Here is a 20010-nt window from a genome sequence, read left to right on the forward strand (position 1 = left end):
TCAGCCCTGTGGCTGAAAGGGCTTTGGTGCTCTGGCCGGATGTCAGGCCTGCGCCTCTGAGGTAGAAGAGCAGAGTTCAGGTCACTAATCCACCAGAGACCTCCCAGCTCCACATAATATCAAACGGCGAAAGCTCTCCCAGAGATCTCCATCTCAATGCCAAGACCCAGCTCCACTCAATGAACAGCAAGCTACAGTGCAGAACACCACATGTCTAACAAGTAGCAGGAAGACAACCCCACCCATTAGCAGAGAGGCTGCCTAAAATCATAATAAGGTCACAGACACCCCAAAACACACCACCAGACGCGGTCCTGCCCACCAGAAAGACAAGATCCAGCCTCATCCACCAGAATACAGGCACCAGTCCCCTCCACCAGGAAGCCTACACAAGCCACTGAACCAACCTTACCCACTGGGGACAGACATCAAAAACAACGAGAACTATGAACCTGCAGCCTGCAAAAAGGAGGCCCCAAACACAGTAAGTAAAGCAAAATGAGAAGACAGAGAAACACACAGCACATGAAGGAGCTAGGTAAGAACCCACCAGACCAAACAAATGAAGAGGAAATAGGCAGTCTACCTGAAAAAGAATTCAGAGTAATGCTAGTAAAGATGATCCAAAATCTTGGAAACAGAATGGAGAAAATACAAGAAATGTTTAACAAGGACCTAGAAGAACTAAAGAGTATACAAACAATGATGAACAACACAATAAGTGAGACTTAAAATTTTCTAGAAGGAATCAATAGCAGAATAACTGAGGCAGAAGAACGGATAAGTGACCTGGAAGATAAAATAGTGGAAATAACTACTGCAGAGCAGAATAAAGAAAAACGAATGAAAAGAATGGAGAACAGTCTCAGAGACCTCTGGGACAACATTAAACACAACAACATTTGAATTATATGGGTCCCAGAAAAAGAAGAGAAAAAGAAAGGGACTGAGAAAATATTTGAAGAGATTATAGTTGAAAACTTCCTTAATATGGGAAAGGAAATAGTTAGTAAACTCCAGGAAGCACAGAGAGTCCTATATAGGATAATCTAAGGAGAAACACGGCAATACACATATTAATCAAACTATCAAAAATTAAATACAAAGAAAAAATATTAAAAGCAGCAAGGGAAAACAACAAATAGCATATAAGGGAATCCCCATAAGGTTAACAGCTGATCTTTCCGCAGAAACTCTGCAAGCCAGAAGGAAGTGGCAGGACATACTTAAAGTGATGAAAGGGAAAAACCTACAACCAAGATTACTCTACCCAGTAAGGACCTCATTCAGATTCGACAGAGAAATTAAAACCTTTACAGACAAGCAAAAGCTAAGAGAATTCAGCACCACCAAACCAGCTTTACAACAAATGCTAAAAGAACTTCTCTAGACAGGAAACACAAAAGAAAGAAAACACCTACAATAACAAACGCAAAACAATTAAGAAAATGGTAATAGGAACATACATATCGATAATTACCTTAAATGTAAATGGATTAAATGCTCCAACCAAAAGACACAGACTGGCTGAATGGATACAAAAACAAGACCCATATATATGCTGTCTACAAGAGACCCACTTCAGACCTAGGGACACATACAGACTGAAAGTGAGGGGATGGAAAAAGACATTTCATGCAAATGGAAATCAAAAGAAAGCTGGAGTAGCAATTCTCATATCAGACAAAATAAACTTTAAAATAAAGACTCCTACAAGTGACAAAGAAGGAAACTACATAATGATCAAGGGACCAATCCAAGAAGAAGATATAACAATTGTAAATATTTATGCACCCAACATAGGAGCACCTCAATACATAAGGCAAATGCTAACAGCCATAAAAGGCAAAACTGACAGGAACACAATCATAGTAGGGGACTTTAACACCCCACTTTCACCCATGGACAGATCATCCAAAATGAAAATAAATAAGGAAACACAAGCTTTAAATGATACATTAAACAAGATGGACTTAATTGATCTTTATAGGACATTCTATCCAAAAACAACTGAATTCACTTTCTTCTCAAGTGCTCATGGAACATCCTCCAGGATAGATCATATCTCGGGTCACAAATCAAACCTTGGCAAATTTAAGAAAATTGAAAACATATCAACTATCTTTTCTAACCACAATTCTATGAGACTAGATATCAATTACAGGAAAATATCGGTAAACAATACAAACACATGGAAGCTAAACAATAGACTACTTCATAACCAAGAGATCACTGAAGAAATCAAAGAGGAAACCAAAAAATACCTAGAAACAAATGACAATGAAAACACAACGACCCAAAACCTATGGGATGCAGCAAAAGCAGTTCTAAGAGGGAACTTTATAGCAATACAATCCTACCTTAAGAAACAAAATATCCCAAATAAACAACCTAACATTACACTTAAAGCAATTAGAGAAAGAAGAACAAAAAACCTCCAAAGTTAGCAGGAGGAAAGGAATCATAAAGATCAGATCAGATATAAATGAAAAAGAAATGAAGGAAACAATAGCAAAGACCAACAAAACAAAAGCTGGTTCTTTGAAAAGATAAACAAAATTGATATACCCTTACCCAGACTCATCAAGAAATAAAAAGAAGACTCAAATCAATAGAAATAGAAATGAAAAAGGAGAAGTAACAACTGACACAGCAGAAATACAAAGGACCCTGAGAGATTACTACAAGCAACTATATGCCAATAAAATGGACAACCTGGAAGAAATGGACAAATTCTTAGAAAAGCACAACCTTCCGAGACTGAAGCAAGAAGAAATAGAAAATGTAAACAGACCAATCAATCACACGCACTGAAATTGAAACTGTGATTAAAAATCTTCCAACAAACAAAAGCCCAGGACCAGATGGCTTCACAGGCAAATTCTATCAAACATTTAGCGAAGAGCTAACACCTATCCTTCTCAAACTCTTCCAAAGTATAGCAGAGGGAAAACACTCCCAAACTCATTCTACGAGGCCACCATCACCATGATACCAAAACCAGATAAAGATGTCACAAAGAAAGAAAACTACAGGCCAATATCACTGATGAACATAGATGCAAAACTCGTCAAGAAAATACTAGCAAACAGAACCCAACAGCGCATTAAAAGGATCATACACCATGATCAAGCGGGGTTTATCCCAGGAATGCAAGGATTCTTCAATATACGCGAATCAATCAATGTGATACACCACATTAAGAAACTGAAGAATAAAAACCATATGATCATCTCAACAGATGCAGAAAAAGCTTTCGACAAAATTCAGCACCCATTTATGATAAAAACCCTACAGAAAATAGGCATAGAGGGAACTCATCTCAACATAATAAAGACCATATACGACAAACTCACAGCCAACATTGTTCTCAATGGTGAAAAACTGAAACCATATCCTCTAAGATCAGGAACAAGACAAGGTTGTCCACTCTCACCAATATTATTCAACATAGTTTTGGAAGTTTTAGCCACAGCAATCAGAGATAAAAGGCAAATAAAAGGAATCCAAATCGGAAAAGAAGAAGTAAAGCTGTCACTGTCTGCAGATGACATGATACCATACATAGAGAACCCTAAAGATGCTACCAGAAAACTACTAGAGCTAATCAATGAATTTGGGAAAGTAGCAGGATACAAAATTAAGGCACAGAAATCTCTTGCATTCCTATACACTAATGAAAAGTCTGAAACAGAAATTAAGGAAACACTCCCATTTACCATTGCAACAAAAAGAAAAAAATACCTAGGAATAAACCTACCTAAGGAGTCAAAAGACCTGTTCGCAGAAAACTATAAGACACTGATGAGGGCTTCCCTGGTGGCGCAGTGGTTGAGAGTCCGCCTGCCGTTGCAGGGGACACGGGTTCATGCCCCGGTCCGGGAAGATCCCACATGCTGCGGAGCGGCTGGGACCGTGAGCCATGGCCGCTGAGCCTGCGCTCCGTAACGGGAGAGGCCACAGCAGTGAGAGGCCCGCATACGCCAAAAAAAAAAAAAAAAAAAAAAAAAAAAAGACACTGATGAAAGAAATTAAAGATGATACCAACAGATGGAGAGATATACCATGTTCTTGGATTGGAAGAATCAACACTGTGAAAATGACTCTACTACCCAAAGCAATCTACAGATTCAGTGCAATCCCTGTCAAACTACCAATGGCATTTTTCACAGAACTAGAACAAAAAATCTTAAAATTTGTATGGAGACACAAAAGACCCTGATTAGCCAAAGCAATCCTGAGAAAGAAAAACGGAGCTGGAGGAATGAGGCTCCCTGACTTCAGACTATACTACAAAGCTACAATAATCAAGACAGTATGGTATGGTACTTGCACAAAAACAGAAATATAGATCAATGGGACAGGATAGAAAGCCCAGAGATAAACCCACGCACATATGGTCACCTTATTTTTGATAAAGGAGGCAAGAATATACAATGGAGAAAAGACAGTCTCTTCAATAAGTGGTGCTGGGAAAACTGGACAACTACATGTAAAAGAATGAAATTAGAACAGTCCCTAACACCATACACAAAAATAAACTCAAAATGTATTAAAGACCTAAATGTAAGGCCAGACACTATCAAACTCTTAGAGGAAAACATAGGCAGAACACTCTGTAACATAAATCACAGCAAGATCCTCTCTGACCCACCTCCCAGAGAAATGGAAATAAAAACAAAAATAAACAAATGGGACCTAATGAAACTTAAAAGCTTTGGCACAGCAAAGGAAACTATAAACAAGACGAAAAGGCAACCCTCAGAATGGTAGAAAGTATTTGCAAATGAAGCAACTGACAAAGGATTAATCTCCAAAATTTACAAGCAGCTCATGAGCTCAATATCAAAAAAACAAACAATCCAATCCAAAAATGGGCAGAAGACCTAAATAGACATTTCTCTAAAGAAGATACACAGATTGCCAACAAACACATGAAAGAATGCTCAACATCACTAGTCATTAGAGAAATGCAAATCAAAACTACAGTGAGCTATCACCTCACACCAGTCAGAATGGCCACCATCAAAAAATCTACAAACAGGGCTTCCCTGGTGGCACAGTGGTTGAGAGTCCGCCTGCCGATGCAGGGGACACGGGTTCATGCCCCTGTCCGGGAAGATCCCACATGCCACGGAGCAGCTGGGCCCATGAGCCATGGCCGTTGAGCCTGCGCGTCCGGAGCCTGTGCTCCGCAACGGGAGAGGCCACAACAGTGAGAGGCCCGCGTACCGCAAAAAAAAAAAAAAAAAATCTAGAAACAATAAATGCTGCAGAGGGTGTGGAGAAAAGGGAACCCTCTTGCAGTGTTGGTGGGAATGTAAATTGATATAGCCACTATGGAGAACACTATGGAGGTTCCTTAAAAAAGTAAAAATAGGGCTTCCCTGGTGGCACAGTGGTTGAGAGTCCCCCTGCCGATGCAGGGGACACAGGTTCGTGCTCCAGTCCGGGAAGATCCCACATGCTGCAGAGCGGCTCGGCCCATGAGCCATGGCCGCTGAGCCTGCCCGTCCGGAGCCTGTGCTCCGCAACGGGAGAGGCCCTCGTACCGCAAAAAAAAAAAAAAAAGTGAAAATAGAACTACCATACGACCCAGCAATCCCACTACTGGGCATATACCCTGCAAAAAGCATAATTCAAAAAGAGTCATGTACCACAATGTTCACTGCAGCTCTATTTACAATAGCCAGGACATGGAAGCAACCTAAGTGTCCACTGACAGATGAATGGATAAAGAAGATGTGGCACATATATACAATGGAATATTACTCAGCCATAAAAAGAAACGAAACTGAGTTATTTGTAGTGAGGTGAATGGACCTAGAGTCTGTCAAACAGAGTGAAGTAAGTCAGAATGAGAAAAACAAATACCATATGCTAATGCATATATATGGAATCTAAAAAAATGGTTCTGATGAACCTAGGGGCAGGACAGGAATAAAGACGCAGACGTAGAGAATGGACTTGAAGACACGGGGTCGGGTGGGGGGAGGCTAAGCTGGGACGAAGTGAGAGAGTGGCATGGACATATATAGACTCCCAAATGTAAAAGAGATAGCTAGTCGGAAGCAGCCTCATGGAGCAGCACAGGGAGATCAGCTCGGTGCTTTGTGACCACCTAGAGGGGTGGGATAGGGAGGGTGGGAGGGAGGCGCAAGGGGGAGGGGATAGGGGGATATATGTATATGTATAGCTGATTCACTTTGTTATACAGCAGAAATTAACACACCATTGTAAAGCAATTATACTCCAATAAAGATGTTAAAAAATAACAATAATAATAATTTTAAGCAATTTAATTGGGTTAAGGATCATACATACATTAGGGTTTTTTTGGTGTTTTGTTTTGTTTTTTTTTTTGCGGTACGCGGGCCTCTCACTGCTGTGGCCTCTCCCGTTGCGGAGCACAGGCTCCGGACGCGCAGGCTCCACGGCCATGGCTCACGGGCCCAGCCGCTCTGCGGCATTTGGGATCTTCCCGGACCGGGGCACGAACCCGTGTTTCCTGCATCGGCAGGCGGACTCTCAACCACTGCGCCACCAGGGAAGCCCCATACATTAGTTTTTATACAGAATAAGTGAGCCAACCTGTAGTGTACTTACACTATACTTGATACATAATGAGCGTTCAATGAACATTAGCAATTTATTCATTATTATTGTTTATATTTCGTCAACTGGACATTGTTCAATCTTTAATTCATATCTAAGGGTAACTTTTTTCAGACACCCCCCCCAAATAAGAAACTGTATCTCAATTTTATTGACAAATACCTGAATACACTTAATTCCACACAAGCAGCTATTATACAAAACAGTGTGTCGTACAAAAAGCTATTAAACAAAACCTATCATACAGGTTCTAGGGGAAAAATACAATCACAAATAATGCATCTCCCTGATCTCAAAGAGTTCACACAAAAGTTATTTGCTGAGCCTTCTGCGGGAAATTATAGGCTTGGTCAATACAGTAAAAAGCTATTTTGGAAACAATGCATCCATTGTAGAGCTGAAAGAAACTTGAGAATGCATCTAGTCCTGCTAGAAACACCAGCTCTGGTGGGCAGTTACTAGGTTGTGGGGGTCAGGTGGATCCTGTGGTCCAATAAGTTATGAGAAATGTGGTCAGAAACAAAGTTGGACAAGATGCTGCACTCCCGGGCTTCTTCCTTCTAATAGCTCTCAAGATGGTAATGCTCACCGTGAATATTTAAAGACAGGTACAAGGGGCATGGTATTCAGAATTTCTCAAACTTGACCAAGAACACATTTTAGAGCAGCAGATTACAACCATAAGGAAAAAATCCAGCTAGTCCCAAGCCCCTCTCCTCTTTAACTCATGAAGAAGCTGGGGCCCAGGGGCACAAGTGACTTTTCTAAGGGTCAACTGTGAGTGTAAAGGCTGAGGGTTCACCCTGAACTTCACCCTGTCAGAATGTGCGTTTTTACACTCTACTGCTTTGCCTCAACTCAATTTGGTGGGGGAGGGGAATGGGGCCGGGGGAGATTGGAAGGGCCGGCCACAGAAACCCAAATGAGAAATCTGATTCCTGTGTGGTTAATGGCCATCAAACATCGCTTCTTTTCTTTTCTTCCATCCCCTTTCAATACAGGTCAAATTTCATAACCAAAAAAAGAAAGAAAAAAAATCTCTATATGAGTCAAACAAGAAATCTAATGTATTATTTTCTTACACTTACACTTTATTTTTAACCTCCCTACCCCACCTCCCCAAAATGGTATTACTGAGCATGATCAATCCACCTTGTAAGGCTGACTTTTTACCACGTTCCAAAATCACATCTACCATCAAACACTGGTCCTTTTCCTAATGGGTCCAATTTAGCACAGAAGCTAATCCTCAAAATAACCAGAAACATCTAAGGATGTTACAGAACCAAACTTCGGTCCACACATCTGTGCACAGTAAAGCCAATCTACTGACACTGGGTTATGGTGAAAGAAAATGCAGCCTTTATTGTAAGGCGCCAGACAAGGAGTCCGGGGCTGCCAATGCTTAAAAAACCCCTAACTCCTCGACGGTTTTGGGGAAACAGTTTTTTTAGGCAAACTTTGTTGGGGGGAGGTCTGCAGGGTGTGTGCCCTTCCTCTGATTGGTTGGTGGTGAGGCAACAGGGTGGTGTTCCAACAATCTCAATACTCAGCCTTCTGGTTCCAACCAGTCTGGGGCCCATGCACCTGAAGTTACCACCCTCCACCTGGGTGGGGGGCCTTAGTTCCCGTAAAGAGATCAGAGATCCCTTCAGGAGAAACCAGGGCCCTGACTGATGGCTGCACTAATCGTTCCTTGACTGCCTTTCCTTTGTTTCTGCATTCCCTCCCGCCTCTAAGTAGTAACTATTTAAATCTGATCTTTGGAACTCAGGGAAGGTCTAGGAGGCTAAAATCCTTTCCCTACAGGCAAGAAGTGGTGGGGCATAGAAAGCCTTTGTACTTGGGAGGGCTCCACAGGGTCCTGCTTGGTTTCATGGATGCTAAACAAGCTGTTCAAAGGCACTCATTTTGATTTGTGCATGTGTTTGAAAATCTTGTATTTTTTTTTCCCCCTTTTTGGCCGGGCTGTGCGGCATGCAGGATCTTAGTTCCCCAACCAGGGTTCCCCTGCATTGGGAGCGTGGAGTCTTAACCACTGTACCGCCAGGGAAGTCCTGAAAATCTTGTATTTTTATAGCCATGCCTATTTTTTCAGGGAACTTGCAAGTTCTCTGATAAAAGGCAATCAACGCAATATTGTTAGGGTGACTATAGTGTACTTTTAAAATACTCGAGCAGAGCCAGTAAGATGTAAATGTGGTTTTCATCTATATCTGGGAGCTAGAGAGGTCAAAAGCCCTAAACAGGAACACATTCCTGGGACAGCTGCACTCTAGTGGCAGCTACTATGAGTGCTTCAGGTATTTTCACTGCAAACCAGAGGTTTTGTTAATTAGCAGGAGTGTTAGAACTGGATCTTCCCGGGTGAAGCTAATGACTTTGATTAACATGGCATTTGAGAAAAGAGTGGACAAAGATGAGATCAGGATGCTCTGTCTATGTGGATGGATTAGGGAATTCTAGAGGCATGTCCTGCGCTTCCATCCAAAGGACACATAAGCCTGGCAAGTCGAATAGCCTGGGATGGTGCCCTGGGAGCATTCCTGGGTCCAGCTGCTGATTCCAGAAAATTCGTGATTACTTGACTGCAACATGACGGTCAGCTGAATCCTGCTGGAATGTCTGACACCCTGTGCCTCAAGTCAACCTTTTGCTGGAGAGGCAGTCAGAGCCCCAAGACAGGACACAGCTGACCTGGACTGGCTTTCTAACCTTCACCTGCCCAGAGAACTGCAGCCCTCCACCAATCTCTGCTTGCCAAAAATACCCAAACTGGCTTGTCTGGGTGCACGGACAACAGCAATGACGTGGCTAGTGAATGAAAGAAAGGGAAGCCACATGACTTAAAGCATTTACCTGTCCCAGAGCAAAGGGCTGACGATAAGATTTCTTGAAGTTCCATGGCTTTTTGCGGTTGTTTTTTAAAGTGTTCAAAGTGGCTTGTTTAAAGGAAGTTTAATGTACACATTTCAAGGGAAACAAGACACAGCATTCAATTCCTTCCAGAGTATGAGCACTTATTTTTACTCTAATAGCAATTTTATTTTCCACTGAGTGAGCTACAGGAGCATGTTATGGGGAAGAGGCAGTTTTAGATTAAAGTTTACAAGGAAAGCGTGTGTGTGTGTGTGTGTGTGTGTGTGTGTGTGTGTGTGTGTGTGTAGAGACAGCAGTTTGACTCACAGTTTTTAATGATAAGCTGGCAAAATTTTTACTACAAACACTAAGAGTAAAAGCTTCAATCACCTTCAATATATGTATATTTCTTTAAAAATTACATGTACTACTGTACATATGTACCTTAAATGATATGCATTACAAAACAGAAAGGTGGAGCAAGAGGAAATAAAACCTATTAGCTTAATCACTTAGGGCACAAAAGTTCTCGCTCACTACAAATTTTTATTAATATTTGTAATGAAAGCAATATATTAAATATGCTTCATTATTTTTGAAAACCCCCAATTACTTTGCAATCCAGCGCTTGAATAACTGCTTCCAAGCTCAGTGTACTGTAACATTTTGCTTTAATGGCTCTCTGGGGTGGCACGGATACACTGGAAAAACAGCAGAACACACTTAGTTCTGCTTCCCAAATCTTGATACTTTTCTATTGATCAATTATAAAAAGCTCCTTGATGAGATTCAACTGGTTTCAATCAGGCCTTCTTGCAAATTAGTCTCAGGTGTCACATTTTTATAAATTCAACAAATAGATTCAAAACTTACTGATATTCTTCACCTAAAACATTTTAACAGGTAGACAATTCTGTTTCCAAGTTTTTAAAAGCTTTTTCTGGGACTTCCCTGGAGGTCCAGTGGTTGAGACTCTGCGCTTCCACTGCCGGGGGCACGGGTTCGATCCCTGGTCTGGGAACTAAGATCCCACATGCTGTGTGGTGTGGCCAAAAATGTAAAAATAAAAATAAGGGCTTCCCTGGTTGCGCGGTGGTTAAGAATCCGCCTGCCAATGCAGGGGACACGGGTTCGAGCCCTGGTCCGGGTAGATCCCACATGCGGCAGATCAACTAAGCCCCTGCGAGCCACAGCGGCTGAGCCCATGGGCCTAGAGCCCATGCTCCTCAACAAGAGAAGCCACCGCAATGAGAAGCCCGCACACCACAACGAAGAGTAGCCCCGCTCGCCACAACTAGAGAAAGCCCGTGCGCAGCACAGCAACAGAGACCCAACTCAGCCAAAAATAAAAATTAATTAATTAATTTTTAAATAAATAAATAAATAAAATAAAAAGTTTTTTCTTTTGGGAAGGGGAGAGTTTTGATAACTCACAAATCTACCATATTTCTTGGCAACATGTTCACATCCTAAGGCAAACATTTTCCAAATGGTTATTTCCAAATGCCTCTGTAGCATAAATTTCTTCTGAAAAGCAGTCACTCTCCCTCTCCTTGTGAGCATTTCACACTTATCTTGGATTGTTCCTGCTCTACAAAGTAGCTGCAACTACTGACAGGCACAGCAAAACTGGGAAAGGGCAGCAAATCTGGAAACCTTGTCTTTTGTTAAAAAAAGATGCAAACACCTGTAAACTCAACCGCTCTTAGGTGGGTGCCGGGAAGAGAACCAGGGATGCTGAGTGGTGCGAAGCCGGTCACGCTCCCTCCCCAGAGCATTATAAAGGATGGTAAAGCATCTACCACCTGAAGCTACAATTCTCTCTCATGCCCTGACACACATCCAACGAGGCGAATGCTCAACTTCAGCTCCCGTGGCTGAGAATCAAATCTCAGGACACCTGTAACCAACTCACGGCTAAGTCTCAGTTCACCGTTTGAGAGATGCTGCAATTTAAAGCCTTTGTGTTGATAAAACAACTACATAACTCAATGATACGCTGTCACTGGCAAATTGCAACACTTCACAATGTGCTTAAGGGTGAGGTGAGGAGGGCCCCACCTGGGCGAGGAATCTCAGCCTCCTCCTCAGGAGATCACACTCCTCGCACAGGATAGCAGATCCAGAAGGCACCACTGGCAACACAGAATTTAACTGGTAAGACAGCTTGGCTTCCTTCTTAAATATTTACAAAATTATAAATAGAAGGTCTCATATTTTCCTTCAACACCCCGATAGAATCGTCATTCGCCTCCCGCTTTGGATGCCAATCTATTTCGTTCATAATGGTCTCAACCTAATTGTTCATACACAGTAGGCAAATACAGTAAATTCCAGGTAATTGGCTGCAGCTCAAGGGGGCAGAATGGCTTTAAATGGTCTGGTAGCCGAGGGAGTGGCTCTCAACCTTGGCTGTACACATGTTGGAACTATCGGGGAGCTTTCCAAGAATACCGATCCCCCTCCCTGAAATTCGATGGAATTGGTCTGGAGTTTCACCTGAGTGGCAGGAATTTTAAAAGCTCCCAAGTGTTCCTAATGTAGAGTCAACATTGAGAACTTGGACATGTACCTGCGCATGGAGGAGGGAGCCTGGGAAGACCCTTTCCCTCCAGAAGCCCCACCCCCACCCCGGGGGCCTTGATGTCCATCAAAATAAGCTCTCAGGTGAGCATTAATGCCTTTAGTCATCAAGCATAAGGTGAAAGGTGGGAAATGATTTGAAGAAAAGGTAGTAAGAGGCTATTTCAGGTACGTGGGGCTGAGCTGGTTTTTACAACACTTCCGACACCAAATGCGGGGTTTTTTCCTCCTGACACCCACCAATTCTGACACCAACTGGGTACTCAACCATTCAGTTCAATTCTGTCACAAACTAGCTGGAGTCAGCCCAGACCCCAGAGATTAAGGGCTCAGTCCCACAAGACTGCCCGCACTTCAGTCATCAGCTGCAAATGGGGTGCCCAGGCAAATTATAAATTTGGGGGTTCCGTGAATTCAGCGTTTCTCATGACACCCCAACCCCAGGTTCAAAAATTTGCTAGCACAGCTAGGATTCCAGAAAACACTTTACTTACTACTATAGTTTATGAGAAAGCACACAACTCAGGAACACCCAAAAGGAAGAGATACACAGGGCAAGGTATGGGGGGACGGGCGCCGAGCTTCCCGGCTACTCCTCCTGGCAGGCTGCCCCTGCTCAGCACCTTGATCTGTGCAGCTACCCAGAAGCTCTCCAAACGGTGTTGTTCAAGTGTTTTTTTTGTTTGTTTGTTTGTTTGTTTTGCGGTACGCAGGCCTCTCACTGTTGTGGCCTCTCCCGTTGCGGAGCACAGGCTCCGGACGCGCAGGCTCAGCGGCCATGGCTCACGGGCCCAGCCGCTCTGCGGCATGTGGGATCCTCCCGGACCGGGGCACGAACCCGTGTCCCCTGCATCGGCAGACGGACTCTCAACCACTGCGCCACCAGGGAAGCACCCCCCTACCTTTTCATTAAAGTCTGAAGTCCAAAAAATGACCCGAGAGGCCTCATCCCAAGCCACGTTCCTTCCTTGGTCTCAACCATTTCAGCCTGGAACTTTAAACCCTGATTCACCTGACTACTTCCTTCTCGTTTTTAAGGCCTCATTTTAAATGTCTCTTTTTAGGTGGACCTACCCTGAGTAATCCCCTCCCCTAAACTAGTCTAGGTCCCCAGGTTAAACGTTCTCTGGACATCTGTGCTTTTCTCAAGTACCATTTATGACTGTGATTGCCTGTGTGACTACGTGCTAGTCAGCCACCTGCCCCCCGACAACCCACTAGACTAAATGGTTCATAAAGGCAGGGACCCTCTATCCCATTCACAGCTGTAGCCCCAGAGCTGACAATGCCTGGCATCCAACAGGTGCTCAGTAAATATTTGTTCAGTGAGTAAACAGGTGCAGGTACCCAGGCCCCTTGCAAACTATTTGGCTCCCTCTTTAGCAAAAGAAAAAGTAATCATGGGAGGAAGTTTAGTAAATTTAGCGCACTGATTATCAAATACACATAGACTCCCGATTGAAAATATTTGGACAATCCAAGAATCAGAAATTCTGGGTGCTTCACGGCAGCAGGAACACTTCTCTGGATTTGCATTTGTGACCACAATCCTCTTTTGAGCTACGGACAGAGTTTTACCAGGGCCAGTTTCCTGTGTGCTGTTGCACAGGACCCTGAACTTTGCTTAACGCTCAGCTGTCTGTCGCCACCCTGAAATTCTTCATATTTTTTTTTTTTTTTTTTTTTTTTTTGCGGTACGCGGGCCTCTCACTGTTGTGGCCTCTCCCATTGCGGAGCACAGGCTCCGGACGCGCAGGCTCAGCGGCCATGGCTCACGGGCCTAGCCGCACCGTGGCATGTGGGATCTTCCCAGACCGGGGCACGAACCCGTGTCCCCTGCATCGGCAGGCGGACTCTCAACCACTGCGCCACCAGGGAAGCCCTCTTCATAATATTTTAACAAGGGGCCCCACAAATTATGTAGCCAGTCCTGAGTCTTACAAATTAGTCTGATTTCTCTAAAGATGCATCGTTTACAACCAGGGCAATGTTTTCAACCTCCCAAGGTCTAAAAAGAGAGGATTATACTTGCAGGACATTTTTTCTTCTGATAAGCAATATCATATATTACTTAGTGTTCTCTTTCATAAAATTAGGATATTAGACTACAGAAACACATGGTTGTCCTTTTTACTGCTGTTAGGCAAAAAGTTTTACATTTCTTTTAAAACTAAATTCTACTCTGAACATGATTTAGACTGAGTCTCTTTTAAAATTTTTGCTTAAAAGTTTTTGTTTTTTGTTCTAAAATTAGGGATTGTGTCAATTTTTTCAAATCAATAACCATGGTCCACTGATACTCCATCATACCTTAAAAAAATCTGAAAGACAATGAGCACACTGAAAAGAGAAAAATGAAAACTGCTGTATAACTCCTTTTTAGCTTCCACATTTTAAACTTTAGAAATTTAACAGCTGCGTCAAACACTTGAGATTTCTTTGGCAATAAAACCTGGCAGAATACACATGGCCATTCACGAAGAACACTGGTTTAGTCATCTTTATTATAAAAATATTTTAAATGTCAGATGTTTAAACTTTACCAATAGCTTCTCTAGTCATTAGAAGTTTAAAGTTAACTGTGTTTAGTATACAGTTTAGTTAATAAACATCTAGAGCATTTTAACTATTGGTGCATGTTTTTCTCAACTTGGTGACTCTGTTCCCCAGGGGACATTTGGCAATGTCTGGAGACATTTTTGGTTGTTACAACTAGACGGAGGGGGGACTTCCCTGGCGATCCAGTGGTTAAGACTCCGCCTTCCAATGCAGAGGACCCGGGTTTGATCCCTGGTTGGGGAACTAAGATCCCATGTGCCACGGGGGCAACTAAGCCCACACGCCGCAACTACTAAGCCCCTGTGCTCTAGAGCCAGAGCGCCAAAACTAGAGAGAAGCCCACGCACCACAACAAAGAGCTCGCGTGCCGCAACTAAGACCTGTCGCAGCCAAATTAATTAATTAATTAATTTTAAAAATAAAAACCTAGATGGAGGGGACTGGTGGCATCCGGTGAGTCAAGCCAAGGACACTGCTACACATCTTACAATGCAGAAGACAATCCCAACAGGAAATTATCTGGCCAAAAATGTCAAAAGTACCAAAGTTGAGAAACTCTGGTCTAACCATACATGCGTTTGCTACAGATAGGCAAAAGGACATAGGACAACCTGAAACCATGCCTCCTGTGTCAAAGCCATTGTGGTTAAAAGTACAGACAGGCCCCAGGAGAAAGACCAGATTTATAAAATTAGTCATTTGGGAACTCCCTTTTTAAGGCAGGGAGTAAGGCATCTGACATCCTGAGCTAGAACCATGAATAAACAGTAACAAAATTCCTTGGTTGGCCCAAAAAAGACTACTTTCCTCAATGCGGCTACACTAATGTACACTTCATAGAAAAGAGAAACTGAGATTCGGAAGAGATGATTTTCAATAGTATTAATTTGTTTCCTACTGCCTCATTTCATGAAAAATGTACAATATATATACATCATAGGTCGGAATTTTTCATTCACTTGAGAATGTGATCACCAGGTATAGCAGTTTCTAAGAGATCTGAAAACAGATGATGCAGCATGAACCAAATTTGATTTGATTTCTTGTGTTTTAAAAAAGAAAAAAGAAGAGCCAATATTTAAAATCCCTTTTTACATATTTTTTAATAAAGATTTTTCAGTTATTGGGTGGGGGAGCTCTGGTCACACTGGACCAGAATTCCTGCAGTTATAGGGAGGAAATGGCCAATACCCACCCAGGTGTTGGCAGGTCCTCTGCAGGTCATCTGGGACCAATCAAGGTCCATTTAGCTCTCCCCACACATTACTTGTTTGGTGCCTGTAAATTTGTTGATTTCATTTTGTAGATAGTTGATAGTTCTCAAGAAAAACATTTTCCTTAGTGTTAAGTGACTAAATTGCAAATGGAAAAGAAGTAACTAGTGACTTGAAGCAGTCCTATAATTAATCAAGAATGAACTATAATTAATGAAGAATGGAATCCAGTACATACTCAGCGCCAAGGCTGAGAAGGCTCTTTCCAAGGCCAGGCTGAAGCAAAGGCAGAGGAGCTGACAGGAACCTTTAAACCCTCACCATGAAACGGGGAAAACAAACAAACAAAACTTCTTTCATCTATCAATAAAACTGAGTAAACGTAAATTCGCCGTATATTATATTGTTTTTAAACATAGAGGAGTTAGCTATTTCTGAGAACTCAAAATCTTCCCAGAACGACCATCCTGAAGGCCTGCAAAAAATCGATTAAGCAACAGCAGAGAGCCACAGAGCCTGCATTTCCTTCTTGCCCTAACTGAAATCTGTTACCAAATCCTATGGCGGGTGGGGGTGGGGGGCTTGTTTGGAACCGCCTGGGTTCCCAGCAGGTAATTTACACTGATCTTTAACAACCATTCAGCCCTCCTCCTCCCCTTTATAAAACAAATCTGCCTTTCAGACCAGCTCTTAAAGAGAGGGGCACGCAAGTCCCTGACCCCACGCCTCACCTACCCCTCACCAAATGCAGACCGTGCTTTCTCTGAACACTGTATATCTTCCCAATTTGCCTCTTGTCCTACTAATTCTAAAATGAAGACTCCCTTCTCTCTAAAAAGAAATAACAAAGCCAAGGGTGTGCAGGATGCCAGGTGATACAAGACTCACCTCCACCCGGGCAGCCCTAAGGCCGAGGCTGGACGTACAGGTGACCTCATCCAACGGGAAAGATGAGAAGTGTGCAGCAGGCAGGGGTGCCTGTGTTTCGCTCGGCGTCCAGAGAAAGGGCTGCAAGGGGGGAAAAGAGCAGTGAGCGAGAGCTTCTTCCACCTTAAAAGCTAATAAACAAAAATTGGAAATATTTAAATCAGAAATTGGGTGCTAACAACACAAAACCAAAAAGAAACCTAGGAAGGGAGTAGAATGAGTTTAAGAAGAATCACCTGTTTCATCACAGACTCAGCAGCGCGCGTTTCCTAGATTTGGCGTGAAGGATAGAGAGGGAACAGGAAGATGGGGAGACGCGTGAGGGCTTCAGAGCCCTTGAGTAGCGTCTCTTTTCCAGTACTTGGCCCCAGGGTAAGTCACTTATTATCCTGGCTTAGGCTTCTTTATCAGTAGAATGGGGGTAATAAATGCCTCTCCGCAGAGCTACAGTTAGGATTAAATGAAGTTAAAGCCTCTGGCCCGAAGGGACAACAACGATTAGTAATGTTCGCTCCCAGACTATCCAAGCCCGCAGCCGCCAACTCCGATTCCTAAGCTCCAACTCGCTACGTGGACCAGGGGGAAAGAGACCAGAAAAAGTGGCTTCCAGGTGACACTGGGCACCAGAGTCCTAGCCCCAGGCTCCCCTGACCGGACAGAAGAGTAGGGTCGAGGCAGGGCGCCCTGCACCATCCCCGGCCCCGGGCGCACAAGCTCGAAACCGATTCCCACCGCGCGTCCTCTTTCTCCTGCCCCGGCTACGCTTCCTCTTCCCCGGCGGAGCTGACCTGGCTCGAGGCAGCGGGGTCCTGGCTAAGAGCCTGCTCCCTCCCTTCAGCCCATCCTTCCCCTTTCCTCCCCTGCAGCCAGGCAGCCGAGCAGGGACCTGGTAGGGAGTTACTTACCAGCAGCGAGCGCCTGGTCCCGAGGACGCTGGAAGGTGCTGGGCCGCGCGGGTACTCTCCTCGCCTGGCTTTACGCTGCGCTGGGCTGCGCCGGTGGCGCTGGAAGACCTCGCCGCGCGGCTTCGGGCCACCCACCCGCGCGCCCGCGCGCCACGCCCCTCGGCCCGCCCCTATAGGCCCCGCCCATGGCCTCGCCCGCCTCGCCCGCCTCGCGCATCTCTGCTCTTGCAGGCGCCGCTGGCCACCCGGCAGAGGTCAGCACATCCTCAGGGCGTTTCCGTGGTCTGGGCGGAGGGCTGGACTCCGCGTGCTTCCTCTCTCTGCTTCCTCAGGTTGGCATGGGTTCTTAGTTGGGAGAACCGCGTAAGGACTGGGCACGTGAGTGGAGTCTTTTATACCTCCTTCCTTGGAGGCAGGAAACGCGGGAAGCGCTGTCTTCTCTGATTTTAAAAATAAAAATAGGTTTTATAACGAAAAAGAAAAAAAATTAATGCCAAGCCTCTTTACATCATGTTAAAGTTTAGAGGTGACCGTGTAGTTTTTTTTTTTCCGCTGATGAACTTTGCATACTAAATTTAGCATTTTAAAAAACTCATTACATGCGTGTGTATTTTCACATGAAAACTGAAATTAAATTGTGGAACAATCCTCAATACTATTCAAGGTAGAAAGCACCTCTCTCCTGCCCTCACTGCCCGTAGCATTGTGTCAATTATAAAAGTCCGCACAATCTCCCTTGCAGCAAGAGGAATATTGTGTACGTGTTTTCTTCCGTTGAATTTTTAACTCCTGGAGTGCAGAACAGGTTCTTACTTATCTTCGTATCACTTATTTATTCAACACATACGTACTGAAAAAAATGAAGGAACTAACTGAATACACAGTCACTTCCCTGCCCACAGGGCCCTGCTGGAACTGTAGGGTAAAGCTGAGACCTTGTTAGTGGATGGGCTTCCCTGTAACAGGAGGCTTGCCTGGTGTCCACCATTCTAAGGAAAGGAGGTCATTGCTCAGGGGAGACGCATGAACACAGAGAGCAGGGCTGGGAAGCACTGAGTATCTGAGGCTCATCTTCTTGGGCTTTGGTCTTGATGAGATTAGATGCCCTAGGGACAGGGTTAGCTGTATAGACATGTCCACACAAAGCAGAGGATGACAGTGCCCAGTAAGTGGAGCATAAATTAGCCACACTTAACAGCACACAGGTTTCAAGTTAACCCACCTGTCTCTTTTATGAACACCTGGCCTTTTCTCTTCTAGACTGGAATATTCTGGGAGGAGTGCTCTGGACTCAGCTCCCACCTCTGTGCCAGAGTGTTGCTGGGCGAACCAGGACCCTGCAGGCCAGCTGTACTGACAATGGCAGAGTCACTAGTGAAATATTCCTGGGGGAAGGTAAATCTTGCCTGTTCCCTGAGGAGATTCCTCCTCCAGTGATAATCTTGGAACATCTTGCTTTCATCTTTCTTTTTTTTTTTTGTGGTACGCGGGCCTCTCACTGTTGTGGCCTCTCCCGTTGCAGAGCACAGGCTCCGGATGCGCAGGCTCAGTGCCATGGCTCACGGGCCCAGCCGCTCCGCGGCATGTGGGATTTTCCCGGACAGGGGCACGAACCTGTGTCCCCTGCATTGGCAGGCGGACTCTCAACCACTGCGCCACCAGGGAAGCCCCATGAACCTCTTTTAAGCGTGGTTTATATTTTTATCATGGAAACAAAAGTATGAACCCAAAATATCTTCTGCAAATATACACAGAATTTACATTTTGGTCAGAACTAGAAAAAAAGTAATTACAATTTTTTTTTCAATCTATTGCTAATCCAGATGACCTTTTTTACTAAAGGACAGAATTATATTTTTTAATTCCTTAAGTAAAGCCATTGTGAAGTCCATTATGCTAAAACCTTAATACTGCATTATGAAATTAAATTCATAAATTTTATTAATTCACTGTTTGAAACTAAGCCTGTCACTTCTTTCCACTAGACTAAACATGTTTCCTCCATCGTCACTTGACCAGTTTTTTTCTTACTGTGCTTACATCAAGAATATTTTCAGTTTGTTTTTAATTGTCAATACTTAGTATTCCTATTTAGGGGAGCAGAATATGCCGCCCCAAAATATGCCTCTTGAGCACAGGATCATCTCAAACTGGTTATTTTTAAGAAACTGAGACACAAGAGAAGCTCTGGAAACTAAGTACTGTAAAAGTTACCCTTTTGTAAGGATATTTTTATATATAAGGGAAATCACCCTTTGTGAGGGTATCTTCCTCCCTCTACTAGGAAGAGGGGGGGAAGACCAAACCTCTAAAACTCTTATCAATGCAGCACAATGTTCCTTTTGTTT

At 43.8% G+C, this 20010-nt stretch overlaps 1 protein-coding gene across 1 annotated transcript in view; it reads right to left on the reverse strand.

Annotated features, from left to right (window-relative positions):
- The window catches only part of GCNT1 (glucosaminyl (N-acetyl) transferase 1), a 57570-nt gene extending 39705 nt beyond the window's left edge, over nt 1-17865 (reverse strand). The window contains exons 1-2 of the mRNA XM_060013419.1: nt 17663-17865; nt 16719-16838 (exon numbers count right to left, since the gene is read on the reverse strand). The gene's annotated coding sequence lies outside the window, so the exon portion shown is untranslated. The remainder of the gene's footprint in view (nt 1-16718; nt 16839-17662) is intronic.
- Nucleotides 17866-20010: the final 2145 nt, after the last annotated feature.

Source organism: Delphinus delphis, chromosome 6 (genome assembly GCF_949987515.2).
Source record: "Delphinus delphis chromosome 6, mDelDel1.2, whole genome shotgun sequence".
Classification (NCBI taxonomy): Eukaryota; Metazoa; Chordata; class Mammalia; order Artiodactyla; family Delphinidae; genus Delphinus; species Delphinus delphis.